The sequence below is a fragment of the Podarcis gaigeae genome (assembly GCF_964106915.1).
Source record: "Podarcis gaigeae genome assembly, chromosome: 7".
Taxonomy (NCBI): Eukaryota; Metazoa; Chordata; class Lepidosauria; order Squamata; family Lacertidae; genus Podarcis; species Podarcis gaigeae.
This window is the reverse complement of record NC_139683.1, coordinates 48,858,314-48,874,969: the sequence shown is the minus strand read 5'-3', so window position 1 is coordinate 48,874,969 and position 16,656 is coordinate 48,858,314. Positions and strand designations below refer to the sequence as shown.

General features: G+C 40.0%; 1 protein-coding gene and 2 long non-coding RNA genes across 13 annotated transcripts in view; 1 reads left to right on the top strand and 2 right to left on the bottom strand.

Moving 5' to 3' along the window:
- MTCL1 (microtubule crosslinking factor 1) overlaps nt 1-16,656 on the bottom strand; it is an 89,282-nt gene that overhangs the window by 56,479 nt on the left and 16,147 nt on the right. The gene's annotated exons all lie outside the window — the stretch shown is intronic.
- On the top strand, nt 410-3,046 carry LOC310848151. The gene is made up of 2 exons (XR_014566181.1): nt 410-532; nt 2,815-3,046. It is a non-coding gene; the product is annotated as an uncharacterized lncRNA (long non-coding RNA).
- On the bottom strand, nt 11,956-12,840 carry LOC310848165. Its single transcript, XR_014566197.1, has 2 exons — nt 12,581-12,840; nt 11,956-12,327 (listed from the first exon to the last, which is right to left on the bottom strand). It is a non-coding gene; the product is annotated as an uncharacterized lncRNA (long non-coding RNA).

Below are 16,656 nucleotides of genomic sequence, written 5' to 3'. Positions count from 1 at the left end.
GAAAGTAACAATTTGAGGGCTGAGCCTTCCCCATTCCTAGAATGTGTTGCCAGCGTCGAATATTAGAAGAGGTTTGGCTCCGACTCAACAAGTACCCTTGTGAGCTGTTCTTTGTGTTTTTCCACTTGATTGAATGACTGATATTTTCTTGAAAGGAAGGTCCATCTAGTTCAGCATTCTGTGAATGTGAGATTCCCCATGCATGCCCATAATGCATTGCTGCAGGTGTTACTTTCTGCAGGAGTGATTGGGTTGTATCCAATTAGTGTGCCTTCACTGACAGAAGACTCTGATTCACCAGAGCCTTCTATCAATCCAATAGAACAGGACTCCAGGGTGATTTTTCCTTCCAGTATAACCCATGCATTCCCTCCTTAGTGTGTGTGTGGGGGGGGGGGGTGCGTTAAGAACAAAATAGGAAGAGTGGAGCTGCAGGGGGAACACTAAAGAGCATCTCAGTGCCTGTTCTGCTTATGGATGGCTGCAGCAGTAGAAGAATATCAGATGGATTCAACTCAATACAGAACTAGAGGTAGTAGTTATTTCAGATGAAAAAATGTGGGGCAGATTAGACTCTGTGCTAAATGGGCATTTCATGAAGATGATCTGAGGAAAGTGACTACTTCTAAAAATCAGAAATTAAAAGCAACACTAACCGCCTAAGGAAGCACAGGCTTGAGTTAAGGAACATAAAATAATCTATATGCAAATTATCTAATGTTAAAGACTTTGTTGGAGGATTATATTGATTTATTGATAATTATAATGAAACAAAAATTGGACAAATGGTGCAAATTAGAGATATCCTGGATGGGTAAAAGTTGCTGCAGTAAAAGTAAGCCACTTGCCTAAATGTATATTTCTTTTTTTTAATAACTAGCAATGAAACTACTGAAGAAGCTTAATGCAATTCACTTTCTGATAAATAGTTTCAAATGGAATAAACCTCCAAGCTAAAAATAAGTATAACACAACAAAATGATAAGAAAGGGGAACTATCTTTTCCAAACATGACAAAATATTACCATGCAGCAACTCTAACTGCACTAGGTCATTGCTCTAGAGATAATAAACTCTGTTGGGACTTGGCAGTTCAATCCTATTAAGAGAATGGATTCTAGAAGATAAGGAAGATAGAATCTAGTGATAAAGCCTATTTTTGTTTGTGGCACTGTAGTGCAGGTCTAGGATTTTTCTAGACATTGCACCATCACAGTTATATAGCCTCTGTTCCTTGGTCCATTTCACACAATAATGCCAAATAAAATGAGATTGTCGATGGAATGAGCAGGATTGTGTTTTCTGGTTCTACCTAAAAGCTTCTGATTGCTGAGCTCCAGAGCTGTAACCAGGCCCCCAAACTCTTATCTACATTCTAAGATTAGGGTTGATGCTGACACTAGGGCTACAGGCACACAGCAGTGTATTCCATTTTCATGTTTCCCTGTTAATTTTAGTATTGCATTGATGTGAAAGCCATTCCCTGAATGACAGTGCGATACCATGCAGTGAAACTATAGTGGAACAGAGTACAATGGTACCTCGGGTTACAAACTTAATTCGTTCTGGAGGTCTGTTCTTAACCTGAAACCGTTCTTAACCTGAGGCGTGCTTTCGCTAATGGGGCCTCCCGCTGCTGCTGGCTCACGATTTCCGTTCTCATCCTGGGGCAAAGTTTGTAACCCGAGGTATTACTTCCGGGTTAGTGTTGTATGTAACCCGAAGCATTTGTAATCCGAGGTGTTTGTAACCTGAGGTATCACTGTACAGGTTTAGCACTCATTTCCACATTTGCAAATGGATTGGGGGGGGGGATTTGCTCCTGGAAATGTGCAGTAAAGTTGCACGACATTCCACTCTAGTTCCATAAGTGGCTTTTAAGCCATGTGAAAGCACAAATATAATGTGGAACTTAGTTGTGGATAAGTTGTGACTTTAAAAAGTAGTATAGGGGAAATTCTAGGCCCTGGTGCTTTTATTCCTGATGCTTTTGTTTAATTTATGCCATGTGTTCACAGATTACGTCATACCATGCCTCAACAGGACATTTTCTTGACACTTTTGTTTTCAGTGAAATAGGATTCTTTTTCAAAGTTCCCTAGCATACTTGTATTCAGTTTGGCAGGACTTAATTTCTGCAGGCTTGTTCTAACCACCATCTCTCTGTCTTCTATTCAGTAACATTTTCTACTTCAAGCCTACATCCTGTTGTTTAACTGGCTGCATTCTCACACATCAAAATACAAGTGGTGGCAGTGTGTGGATTTATAAAAGCAATGTCTAAAAATTGTCACAGTTTTTCTAAACAAGATATCTTGTTTAGAAGAGCAAAAATGGGGAAATTAAAAAATGAAACTATTACAAGAAAAATATGTGCCAATTAATAAACAGGGTGCCATGCTGGTTCTAAGACTAAAAAAACCCTGAATATTTGAGCGTAGAGTCAGTGCAGATAATATGTTGGCTCCATCCTTACTGTCCACACAGCTGGATGTATGATTGGAGGGTTGTTGGTTTTTTATGAGGACTTGTGGGGAGTGTTGCTCACCTCATCAGTAGTCATTTTAAAGCGTTTTTCTTTTTATGAAGCCGAAAAGCAAATATAGAATTTGAAGCAAACATGCCATAAAGCATACCTCCCTCCCCACCTTATAACAGGTTAATAAATACTAATATAGTTCTACCTGCCTTTAATGTATTGCCATCTAAACAAGACCAGAATGTCCATATAGCAATACAGTAATTAATATAATACAATACAATATATAATGAAAACAACAACTAGTAAAAAAAAAGGTCTTCTGTGTGTGTCAGGGAGAATTTGGAGGAGCAAGTGATAGAAGAGGTGGAGCAGGGATGCTGTGGAGCCCTTCAACCACCCAGAGACAGAGGAAGCGGAAGAGAGATTAGCCAGGAGGAGGAAGGGCTCAGGGATGCGCGGGAATCGAAGGAAGCCACTCCCCAAATCTGACTCAACGGGTTCGGACGCGTAATCCTGAACGGTACCTGTTTCTTGTACATGTGTAATAAAGACTGTAAATACCGAGCTGACTGTGCTGGGGTGTTAATGCGAAGGGGAGACACCACCTTTACAGTGTGGCATCATGATACCCATATTTGCTGATTCACCAGTGAACGCTTGTCTTTCAGTCTTGTTTCATTTGTGTATATGATAAAAGGCCGCCAAATGGCACAGAAAGTGTTTGGTTTCACAGATGCTTTTCAATACTTTAGCATCATGAGTTTTGAGCCAAGGATTTGTGAAGCTTGGCGACACTTATAGAAAAGAGAGAACCAATTTTCTCAACTATCATTGCATCTGCAATATATTGTTGTGATGTCTTCATATTGTAAAGTTCTAGGATTTTGTGTCTGATTGTGCAACACAAGTCAACATTTTTACACAGAGGCACTTGACAGAATAACCCAAAATAAGATAAGCTCACATTTTGAGAAACTCATCTGTAATCTTAATAGAATTTTATGTATATATATTAAAAAAAGAATACTGCAGTTCTGTAAATGTCTTATTCTGTGAAGCTCATGCTGAGGTAACTGAGTACCGGATTGTAGCCTAAATCATTGAAAGAATGTGTCAGTTTCCTCTTTTTATAATTACAGTATGCTAAAAAAAGGAAATTGTGTGTGACAGGGAGCTGCAATATTGTGTGTTAATTGAATTCATGGATTTTGTATCTCAAACTCAATTTCATTTGCCTAAAGCAGAAAACAGTGTCTTAAGAATATGCTTCCTCAGGAGAAAGCAATTATTGAGGAATAGGTTCCCTTATCACATTCTTAATGTGCGTGCTAAAAGCAGAGAGAAAAATAACAGTTTCGACATACAATTTCATGTATGTACTGTCATACATAGAAAACAGGGATCACACTATATTTATTATGTGTATACATAATGACCACTGAAATAGTGCTTCTATTGACCCATCAGTTTTATCATGTCTGCAACAAGACGTCTCCTGTATGAGATCAGTAACAGAAAATGGATCCTGCTCATTTTTTAAAAATGTCAAAAGGATGGCACATTGCCCACATACACAAATCTGCAAATGTAGGCCTGCTTGTAGGCTGACAATAAGCTACAGTTGTTCTCTGTAGGAGAGACCATTTCCTTTCCACCCCACATAGAATGCCATGGTAGTTTGGAGTAAGGAACAAGTGGTTCAAGCAGTGCTTCCTTTCTGCAAGAACCAAAAGTACAGCATCCCAATCCCCACAGTAGTCAACCGGATGCCTCCATGACGCCCACAAACAGGACACAGAAACAGGCCTTTCCTGCTGTTGTTCCCCCAGCATTTGGCACTTGGAGGTATACAGTCTCTGAATCTGGAGGCTACACACAGCCGTCATAGCTAGCGGCCACTGAATTTTAATTCAATTTTTAATTCAAAAAATTTAGACATGTCGGCAGTAAGATTGAACGCATTATCAACAAGAAAAGGAAGGCCTTTCAGATCTGGCAAAGAGATAGAAACTGTGCCACTAAGAAAAAAAACCCTATGTCAATGCTAAGGCTGAGGTTCAAAGAAGAATCAGAGAACTAAAGAACACCTTATGGATAAAAAAAAGTTCAAGAGGTCCAGCACTTAGCAATACTCATTATGCACAGGGCTTCTTTAAAGCCACAAAGACCTTCTATGGGCCAGTAAACTATGGTATAGTTTCTTCTAAAAAATAAAGAAACTACTGTATTGCATTGCGCTGGAAAGAACATTACCAGCATCTCCTTAACCGCAGCTTCCTCATAGCTGCTGTCACAAATCCCACAAAAACAAATTAGAGATAAGCTTGCAGTATCTCCAAATCTAGGAGAGTTGTGTACAGCTATTAACCAAACCAAAGACAACAAAGCCAGCACACCTGATGGGTTACCTGCCAAAGTCTTCAAAGAGGGCGGAATTGAACTTACAAGCTCATTAAAAAAAAATGAGAGAGAGAGGAGATCCCAGCAGACTTCAAGGATGCCAAAATCATCAATATTTTTTTTAAAAAAAGGTGACAGAACAGACTGCGGAAATTATCAAGAGATCTCTTTATTAGCTGCGGCTGGCAAAATTCTTGCAAGGATCTTAGCAAACCATCTCCTAACTATATCCAAGGATATCCTTCCTGAATCCCAAAATGGTTTTTGACCTTCTAGGGTGATAGTGCATATGATTTTCACTGCTTGACAGCTCCCTAGCCAGACACTTCAGCTCACCAGTGATTGGCTGGTGAGCCCTGCAAGTGAGTCTTCTGGCTGTTGGTGAGGTAAGAGGAGACAGGTGTGCACCCTTCCACTGCACCAAAGGCTGAAGAAGGGAGACCAGTCCAGCCATGGCCATGCTGGAGCCACAACTGCAGCTCCCAACAAATCTGATGAGAATGAGCATTAACACAAGGACATTTTAATGACAGTTCTGAGCAGGCCCCACTCAAAGGAATGGAGTCTGTAGATGTCTTTTTTAGGTTATTTCTCATAGTTTTGTAAAGTGAAAAATAAGCCATAAGGTTACAAACTTTCCCATGATGACACTTTTCAAGTCATTAACTTTGGAATGCTACCAAGGAAGCCATGGAACTTTTATTTTAGTGAGCCTATTGCAGGTTAAGTGCTTTAAGGGGTGACATGGGACAGGCAGGCTGAGCCTATAAACAATGATGAATGTGTGAGGCTCTGCTTGAGTACAGCTTTATGTACACTAATTTGTAAATAGAAATCACATTTCTCCTACGCAACACTAAGATTAGAAAAAAAAAATTCCTCTTGAAGCCACAAATGGTTGGTAACCCAGCTGCCTTATTATACTTCCTCCTTTTTGTATTATGTCTTTCTTCATAATTTTTTAATACTTCAAATACATTTACCTATTTACCTGGGCTGGTTTTTTGCTAGATACTTTTACTTTATCCAGAAAAGCTAACCACAATATTTTTAAATTAATATTTTTTTCAGTATTTTCATATTTTAATTTGACTTCCTCAGAAAAGCACTTCAAAGCCACTCTTGTCAACCAATGTCATTATGATGTCAGGTAACTGTCAGGTGGGTGACCCTATCCACCTGTCAAACGTGGCTCATTGAAGCTTGTGAAGATGAAGATATTTGTTTGCCAGTCTGAAAAGGGTCCTCAGCCCTGATGGTAAAGTTGTGAAAGCGTTATAACTGGCAGTGTTCAAAGCATTATCTCTGGGAAAGCTACATGAAATCAATGCTGGAATTGCTTTTTGACATGTGCATATAACATACAGTGGTACCTCGGGTTACATACGCTTCAGGTTACATATGCTTCCGGTTACAGACTCCACTAACACAGAAATAGTGCTTCAGGTTAAGAACTTTGCTTAAGGATAAGAACGGAAATCGTGCTCCAGCGGCGTGGCAGCAGCAGGAGGCCCCATTAGCTAAAGTGGTGCTTCAGATTAAGAACAGTTTCAGGTTAAGAACAGACCTCCGGAACGAAATAAGTACTTAACCCGAGGTACCACTGTATAGAAAAATTACCATGTGACCTGCATGGAATTACCCTCAAAGGGAGTGAACAACTCCATGAATCCTTCGTATACCACAAAAAAACGGGTTCTAACTTCATTAGAAGACACTTTCCCCACCTGGTCCACCTCCAGATGTTTTGGACCACAACTGCCATCATCCCTGACCACTGGCAATGCTGACTGAGGCTGATGGAATTTTTAGTTCAAAGCATCTCCAAGGTTCTTGTTGAGGAAGGCTGAATTAAAGTGATATCGAGGAGTCTATATTTAAAACATATCCCTACTTTTTCAGGAGGAGGAAGACAACTTTTTAAGATGATTTTTGTTTTTGGCTGAGCAAAACAAACCACGGTATATCTGAATATAAGAAGCTGCCTTATAATGTCAGACCATTGTTCTATCAAGCTCAGTATCAAGCACAGACTGGCAGTATCTCGCTAGTGTTTCATACAGGAATCTTCTCCAGCCCTACCTGGAGATTCCAGGGATTGGACAGGGCCTTTTACACACAAAGTGAAGCATGTGCTCTACCTCAGATCTAAAGCCTTAACCTGCTCTCCCTTCCAATGGCCTCAAAGCTGTAGTTTAGCAACAAAACACCCCTGAAATGCAGCTGATGAAGTTCATAACTGAGTGGAGATTTAAACCTGGATCATGTCCAAATCTAACATGCTAGCCCAGGCTCCCTCAAACTCAGCCCTCCAGATGTTTTTAGACTACAATTACCATCATCCCTGATAACTGGACCTGCTAGCTAGGAATCATGGCAGTTGTAGGCCAAAAACATCTGGAGGGCCGAGTTTGAGGGAGCCTGCGCTAGCCAATAGAAGGCATGCAGATCCACAATATAATCCAGGGAAACACTGGTTGTCACATTTTGTTTGGAACTGGTATGCCAGCCCCTCCCTCCAATTTATAAATGCCCACATGTCTCAGCTGTTCTACTGAGGCTTTCCTGACCTCCGCTTCGTCTGTGTTGCAAGTTATTATCTACCTCTCTTCACCTTTGTCTAAAGCAAAGGCTTTTCAACAGCAGCAACTGCCTCACTTCTGTGCTATGTAAAACGCCCAACACTAAACAGTAAGTAGCAGGGAGAACTTCATGAAGTTTAGGAATATAAAAAAACACCATACTGGATAACCAGTCCACACCTCATATTTTTCAGATGAGGATGTCAGTATATTACAATATGCACAATGAGATAATGTTTGTCTGTAGGCAAACTCCCTCCTAAACTTGAGCGCTTAGATACTGACTTTAAAGTCTGAGTCATAAGGGCTTAGATCACTTCCAAAACATTTGCAATGTGGAAATTACAACCCAATGGAAGCAGGGAGGAAAAGTAGAGCTGCTATTATTTTGAGAAATTGCCTTACTTTTTCAATTCTGGGTTGCTTTTTGAACACCATGTGCTTAGTTTAGGGTTGCCATATGTGGAATTTCCAGGACATACCCAGAATACTGTGATCGAAAGCATTGTCTGGGTGGAAATAAGCAGAATCTGGACGTATGGCAAGCCATGTCGGCAGTGCCAATTTTGCTGATTTTTGTAAATTTGCAGTTTCCAGGGATACTTCCTGGAACCTGCAGTAAGTCCACATATTGCTAAGAGGTCTTTGCTCTTATCAGCCATGACATACAGACCCAAGTGTATTTCCTATGTAAGGGTTTACAGATAAGTTATGGCAGTCATGCACAAGCGACTATTTTCTCAGAAGATTGGAAGTAAACAAAAATCATCCTTCTTCATTTCCTGAATAAGGACAAGATAATGTTATTAGAACTGTTATTAGCAGTGTGATAAAGAGTCACAAGAAAACTCTTCACATCTTCAAGACATAAGACATTGGACAGGAAATGGAGAACACGGTCAAGCCACATTCAGAACTACAGGCTTCTCATTGCAGAAGTACTCCTGAGACTGCAGACATGGAGTTACTGTACAGCTAAAATAGAAAAATGTTTGAGGAAAGGAGGAGAGAGAAAATAACAGCCTTGCTAGATTTTTCTGCTTTCAGGCAGTTGCCTGCAATGTTCTCATCCCCCTCTGCAGATTAGAACTTTTGTGGGTTCCTTTATGCTTGGCTGACATCTGTTAATGTCCTCTCAGCCACCCCTCTCAATCGTGTCCCTTGCTTGCTCATCTACCATGCAAATCCTTTGTACTAAAGGCTACCTTACAGACATGCACCAAAGTTACAACCAGTAGAAAAAGCATCTGGTTCCTTCATTTAAAAGGGAAATGAAAATGAATGGAAGTGACAATAACAAATGGTACAAATGCAGTTCTAACAAGTGAACAATGAAGCAATTAATGAAAATGAATGGAGTAACAAAATGACTTTTTTATGCACACATCTAATTGAATTAAGCTTCGTGTTTATCATTCATTATGTAATATTGACACATAATTTACATTTCATTAAAATAAAAGGAAATCTATCGGGCTTACACTGTTTAGAACCACAGACGTTATGCCTTTAAACTCTTAGCATTTCTAGCAAGATACATGAATGGTTTTCCAAGACTGACTTACATGTTTCACATGTGATACAAAAAGGAGAATGCCATTCCTTTAAGTGACAACTGAATCAAATTTCTCCACCATCCCTACTCTTTCCATTGGTGGAAAGGGTGGATATTCAGGGCAGGCTCTTACTGGAAAAGTTGGGGGGGGGGACAGCCAATGTCCACTGATTTACTGTGGCCCTGCTCCTAATATCACCTCCCACAACGTTCTAGAGAGTCCCATAATGGACAACTTTTCAAGATGCTGCAGGATGACAGAGGGTTTAGTGAAGATTGGCTCCAACCTTTCCTCATGTGGAAGCATTCTATGAGTGGAGCTCCACTCATGGGAACTCTAGATTTGTACCAGAACAAATATCAATATAGGTGCTAAAATAATGACTTTGCATTTGCTTTCAACCATCTGGTATGGAAAACCCCCTAAGAAGTTTGATATGAGCACCTTTATCCATTCCATTATAAAGTATTAATTTCTTTATAAATCTGGCATCCACTCCATGTGGGAGTAGAAAATGCTTAAGAGACTCCGGCAGCTAAGAATGCCAAGTATTTGTTGCCAACTGTGTCTACCCTCCCTCCAAATAAAGGGCTCCAGCACACACTTTTATGTTTATAAAAACATATACTCTCCCCCTCAAGTTATTCTTTCAGTAAAAGAAAAGAAGGTAATAGCTGGTACATACTTTTAAGGCTTTGTGCTGACCTACTGCTTTTCATTCAAGTAACAAGAAGAGGGAAACAATATTCTGGTGCATTTGAGAAATGGCCAAGAAAGCAGAATCAGGCTTATACAGTTGATAAAAACATTTTTAAAATTATTGGAGAGGTAGCATTTCTCACCACCTTTGACTCAAATCAAAATCATTTTCCCATGAAAAATCATTTCCAGATGCTTCAGGGATGCAACTGTATAGAAATGTGATATAAAAGCAATCGCCCCCTCACTTGCTAAAGTTCACTAACTGTGAGAACAAGCCTTTAACAAAAAATGCTCTGCTAAAAACATTGTAAAGCAGATTCCTGAACTGTTGCCTCTGGGTCCTCTGCCCCCCCCTACACAACCCTTTGGATCTTCAATTTGAAATGTCCGCGTGGTCTTCAGGTTCCTGGGGCTGGTTTCAGCTAATTAGTCCTAATAACAGAAGCCCATGTAAGGGCGTCTGCAGCTAGAGCAATGAGACTTCCTCATTCTCCCCCCACTGCCCCTCAAATTGGCTTAGGGGAGGTTCAGAAGAACCCTAGAACAACATGCATGGAGGGGAAGGGGGATCGTTTAATCTGGCAAGCTGTAGCAAAGCAACATAAAAATGTGATATATACTTCAACACTCAGAAATAATTTTCAAAGACATATTATGAAAAATATTAAAACTAAGTTTGTGTTGCAAGATAAGAGTCATGTCATCTAGAAGACAGGGCTGCTGTATTTGTTTAGAATGACAGCTTACAAAAGCAACAAGTGGCGGTACCATGTTGCACACAGGCAACATCCATCTTCATTAAACTGATTAGTAAAGAGGTTTGTTCTATGGGAACAACACTCCTTCTGTCTGCAGCACTGCTGTTCTAAAAGGAAAAACCTCACGCAGGACTTTGGGCTGCAGCTGGAAAGAGGTGCAGACAAGAGTTTCTACTGTAGCCTCTGCTTCCTTAAGACTGATCACACCTCTTTCTTTTGGTTAATATGACCAGGAAAAGAGTCAACAAAGTTCCATGTTGGAAAGTTATTTAACGTGTGTGTGCATTAATGGTGAGATGAAGTGCAGAGTGGTGAGCTGCTCAATTGAGATTAAACTTCACTGCTTGTGTTCATCATATTTCACTTCTAAATTGATAATACATAAAAGCATTTACAACAGTTTCTAACCACATAGATTTTTATGCCGCTCTCCTGCTGACCCTTACACTTTCATATCCCCTCCCCCATAAAAGTGGGATCATCAGCTGCTCAATACGGCTGTTGCACATAAAATAAATCCTCCTTTCTTACTAGTTACACAATCTCATTCATTTCTTGCTAAACTGTTTTATAACATTCATGTCAAATCATTCTGCAGCTGCTACCCAATTCCTAATCCTCCGCATGCTTTGTCTCTTTCAACAGGGCTACCCTTTCTAAAGCAGCTTGAACTCTGCCATTGCACTGTTTGCCTTTTTCTCTTTGCTTGGCTCAAAGTTTCCTGGCCAGACAAAGAATACACCAACACACACCCTAGGCAGCTGCAAAAAAATACAGCAGCTTTACTGAGGAAACAGAAACAAGCTCCAGATATTTTCAGTGCTTTTGTGGAATGCTGAGTAGGAATAGCCCACTTCCACTTTTCACTGGCCAGCAGTATTTGAAGAATGGATTATTGCCAACAATATTCTGTCTCCAACATTATCAGGTTTAACTTGCAACTGCTAGATCCAAATCCAGAATCCCTGAGCATAGATGAGGAGCTAAACTATACAATGGATATATCATTCTGCCCCGACACTGAGGTCCAGCGCCGAGGGCCTTCTTGCGGTTCCCTCACTGTGAGAAGCCAAGTTACAGGGAACCAGGCAGAGGGCCTTCTTGGTAGTGGCACCTGCCCTGTGAAACGCCCTCCCACCAGATGTCAAAAAGAAAAACAACTACCAGACTTTTAGAAGACATCTGAAGGCAGCCCTGTTTAGGGAAGCTTTTAATGTTTGATGGACTATTGTATTTTAATATTTTGTTGGAAGCTACCCAGAGTGACTGGGGAAACCCAGCCAGATGGGCGGGGTATAATTAATTAATTCTATTATTTTTTTATTATTATCCCATTCCTGACCACTGGCCATGCAGGTTGATGGACCCTCTGGAGCAGGTTTTGGGAGCACACAGGGAGGGGAGAGGAGAGGAGAGGAGAGGAAAGTCCTGTTATAAGAGCACAATGCGGCTCATGTAGTATATATTGCACAATATAGAAAAACGAACAAACTGCAAAATGTCGAGTAATTCTGATCACCAAATTCTCATCAGCAACCAGTTACTTGACTTCCTGCTTGCCAATTTGTGATCTCATAAACCTTCTGGTCACAGAATAGAATGCGTTCATCTGTTGGTGAGCTCCTGATGTGCCAACAATATTCAACCATGCATGCAGCAACTGAGAAATAGCCAGAAGCAGTATTGCAAAACTGAGATTATCTGCATGTGTAAAAATGCACCAAGAGGAGAGCTGTTTGAAACAAAGTTCAGAGATGGAATTCAGAGAAGCTTGTGTGCAGAGCACACTCAAAAAGGGGCCCCAAGAAGAGCTAGAGAGCCTGGAAATAGAGAAGACTTCAGATCACCTTGTAGTGTTAGAAGAAGAAGAGTTTGGATTTGATATCCCGCTTTATCACTACCCGAAGGAGTCTCAAAGCGGCTAACATTCTCCTTTCCCTTCCTCCCCCACAACAAACACTCTGTGGGGTGAGTGGGGCTGAGAGACTTCAGAGAAGTGTGACTAGCCCAAGGTCACCCAGCAGCTGCATGTGGAGGAGCGGGGACACGAACCCGGTTACCCAGATTACGAGTCCACTGCTCTTAACCACTACACCACACTGGCTCCCGTTAGTGGAATAAACCTTGGAAGGGCCCTTCTTCCTTCCCTTACTACACAGTCAACTAATTCCACTGCATACTGAAAAGGAATTGTTGAATCCTGTGCAAGGTTTCTTGATATCTTTTAGCAGGATGCACATTGAAGGGTCCAAATCTACACTGGCACAAATGAAAGAAGGGGTAGTTCAGAACAAAACAAATAAAACAAAAACCAACAAGTGTAAATATCTCCAAATCACTTGGCAAAACTGCAGGAGAGGAAGGGGGGATAACTGTGGTGTGCTATTTGTTGTTACACTGTATTTTCTTTTCCTTCCATAAAATTATGAAAATCAAATCAAAAAAAAATTTTGGGGGGGAGGAAACAACTCACCTCCCTTTTCAGAAGGCAAAAGGACAACCCTTCTTGTTGACACAACCCTACCTATCACAGAATTGCTGTAGGTATGCATTTTTTCTTTATTTAATAAACTTTGTATACTGTTTAATCATAAAAACTTCTAAACTGTTTTCATCAAAAATGTACATTATTGATTTTCATTACAATACTGATGTGTATCAGTGACTAAAAACATAGTAACTTTGAGAGGAATGAATCACCTGTTTATTATAAAAGAAGTATTTGGGCAAATCTATCAAGAGCACCTCTGCATATACTATATACAGCAAAAGTTGAAGGGTTTCTTAATTATTATTATAAAAACATTACTGAATAGTCCTTGAAAGGAATCTTTCTCTGATCCCTCTAAGGCTACGAAATATTAGTTTTTATCCCTGCATGCCTAACATGGTTATTTCACAGCTCTGCATCTCTGAAATAATCCTGGAGGGAAATAGCATCTTTCAATTACAGTGAGTTCCTGATTATCTGGAAACAGTTTATCTGATTTTCAGATTATCTGTGCCCGAAGGTCAGGAACTGGCTGCAAAAATGAGGGTGAAAAGCCCAGCCTCTCTAAAACCTGAGAGAAGTAGGTTGGCTAATGCCAAGTGATGGTTCAGGACTACCTTCATTTGCTGCTCTCCCCTTACAACTGTGGATGTGTTGGGCACTGGGTTAACTAGGCCATTCTTGTATGCAGTCACACATTCTACATTATATGTTCTGCAGAACATGTGACTTTGAAAGAAAGAACAAATTTAGTCAAAGTTTTATAATCTCTCTCTCACTAATTCCAACAACAACCCAATGGTGGGAAGAAGTACAGTGGTACTTTGGGTTACATACGCTTCAGGTTACATACGCTTCAGGTTACAGACTCCGCTAACCCAGAAATAGTACCTTGGGTTAAGAAATTTGCTTAACGATAAGAACAGAAATAGTGCTCTGGCGGCGCGGGAGGCCCCATTAGCTAAAGTGGTGTTTCAGGTTAAGAACAGTTTCAGGTTAAGAACGGACCTCTGGAATGAATTAAGTACTTAACCTGAGGTACCACTGTACAGTCATTTTTCTTATCCACAAGTTTACAGTACCGTGCACAGGAACAGATTCATGTGGCCACTTTCTGCTCCAGCACGTGACAATGAATTGCTAATTACTATAGAACAAGAATGAGGGCTGGAAATGCCACTTAAATAGACTCTGCAGAATAGGTTCACAATGTTAATTCTGTTCCTGATACCATATGTCAGGCACGTCCAACTCCCAAGAGACTGCGATCTACTCCCAGTATAAAATATCCTGGCAGTGGTCTACCCATTGTCATTGGAGGGAGGAGGAGCGTGCATGGGGTGGGTGGGTGGATTGGCCAGAGTTGTTGAGCTTTTGGGGGGGCAGGATGGCCCAGAGTTCTTCGGCTTTTATTTGTTTAACTTTATTTAATCCCACAAATTGACAAGGGTCCTGCAATCTACTAGGATCAGCCAGGGATCTACTAGTAGATCACAATCTACTGGTTGGACATGCCTGCCGTATGTAATTAAAAGTGATTTTTATTATGAAAATATTCTGTAAGCCATTAGAGAACCTCTCAGGACCATACAGTGGTATATAAGAATTCTCAAGAAACATATGATACAAATTCCTTGTTTACTGTATCTAAACCTAGCGGCTCTACAGCTCACTGCACATCACTCCCCACAGAGACCTCTCCATGTCAATAAGTCATTGTGCTGTCGGAAACTGACAGATTGTGCTTGAACAGTTTTCTGGATCCAACTCCAAGACTACCATCTGGAAACTAAGTAGAAGTACAGCCAGTCATGTCACAATGAACATATTGCATTAAGAAAGCTTCACTGTTTTCCAGTTTAACCATAGACATAATTCAACTTACTATTTTTTTTAACATTTAAAGCCCCAAACAGTCCAGAGTAAATGTATTTGGAATACTGATTTCTTCCCATACAAACCAGCCCAGCAGCTGAGCTAATTATGGGAAGCCTGTCCCTACTTTTCACCGCCTTCAGAGGATAAGTAGTGATCTATCAGGGCTACCTCAGCAGTTGGACTCCAACTGTGAAACTCCCTCCCTTGGTAGATGTGCCCAACACGTACTTTATTATTTTATTAGATGCCAGATGAAGGCTCTCCTCTTCACCTGAGCTTTCTCTTGATTGTATTAGTTACTAGGTAATCATGTAAATGTGATTGCTTATCTGTTATTGTTCTGCACAGTCAAGCTTTTATAGTTTCATCCATCTATATGCCTAGTTTTCATTTGCTCCTTATTGTTTTTATTGTTGCATTTTTGTGCTAGATATTTTTACCTTTTGTGAACAACCTTCAGTGTCACAGCAGGCACAAATGTGCCTTGGCAATATAACAACTAAAATAAAGTATGAATAACACTGGTTTCTGTACTGTGTCACTCACCTTCTTTGACAAATGCCTTTGGAAATCAAACATGTAAGTTCTATATTTCAGTTCCTCCATTCCCTGGTTTTATATAAGTGCTTCATTTTACAGACTCACATATGTTGCTTTTTACATAAAAAAAATATTTTACATTTTATTACTAAGTGAATACAACAATTCTTCTTGTTTTGGTCATATTTTCTTTCCTGCCATATAAGCTGCCCAAAGTGTGGTTAATAATAAATATATTGCTATGGAACAGTAGGCAAACAGTTGACAAAGACATAGAATCATAGAACTGTAGAGTTAGAAGAGACCACAAGGGTCATCTAGTCCAGCCCCCTGCAATGCAGGAATCTTTTGCCCAATGTGGGGCTTGAACCCATGAGCCTGAGATTAAGAGTCTCATGCTCTGCCAACTGAGCTATCAATATGGATTTCATCTGAACCTGTCCTTTATTAAGATCTTCATCAGATGCCTTGTTAAGAATATCCCCACCTTTGAATGTGACATAGGAGGTGACAGGATACAGGGCCTTTTCAGTTGTGGTGCCTGAATTATTAAGGACCTCCCTCTGTCCATAATCATTTTTAATGAATATCAGCTGAGTTCAGGGCTGTTTATGGAAAATTTTAAGTGTATTTTTACTGGTGTTATAAATATTTGTTCTGCTGTTCTTATGTCTTTTAAAAAGCTTTATTGTGTTGACTGTAACTGCTGACTCTCCTGTTGTTGGTTTGTTTATTCGGCTTATTATATAGATTTTAATTATGTTGTACACTCCCTGGAAGTTAAAGTTTAGAGGCAGGAATTTTTTTCAAATAAACTAACTAAGCATATTCAGGTCTATTGATCAAGAGCTTCAGCAAAACCCACCTTTTCTTATAAGCATAATGCACAAAGAAATTAAGTATGTTTTGCCCAATTTATAAAATAGAAAACAGCAACATGCTACTTCTCATAAGTATTGTTTGAAAGATTAAAATAAATAACTCACGGCTAGTTTTTGAGTGTGTCTAAATGTCCCATGCCAATCTGGTTTTAAAATAACCCAAGACTGTATTTGCCAAAACAATCTGTGCTGGCACAAGAAGAAGGATGCTATACCATACAAGACTATGTAATGACAAGAAACTGTGCTTGGATTTCATTTTCTTTCATCCAGTCATGCAATCATCCCTTTGTAGAATTTAATGTAATTATAATAGCTATTTAGATACCAAATAAAAGAACAAGTACTCTATGGGTGGATGTACAATGTAAATAATTCTCTAATAC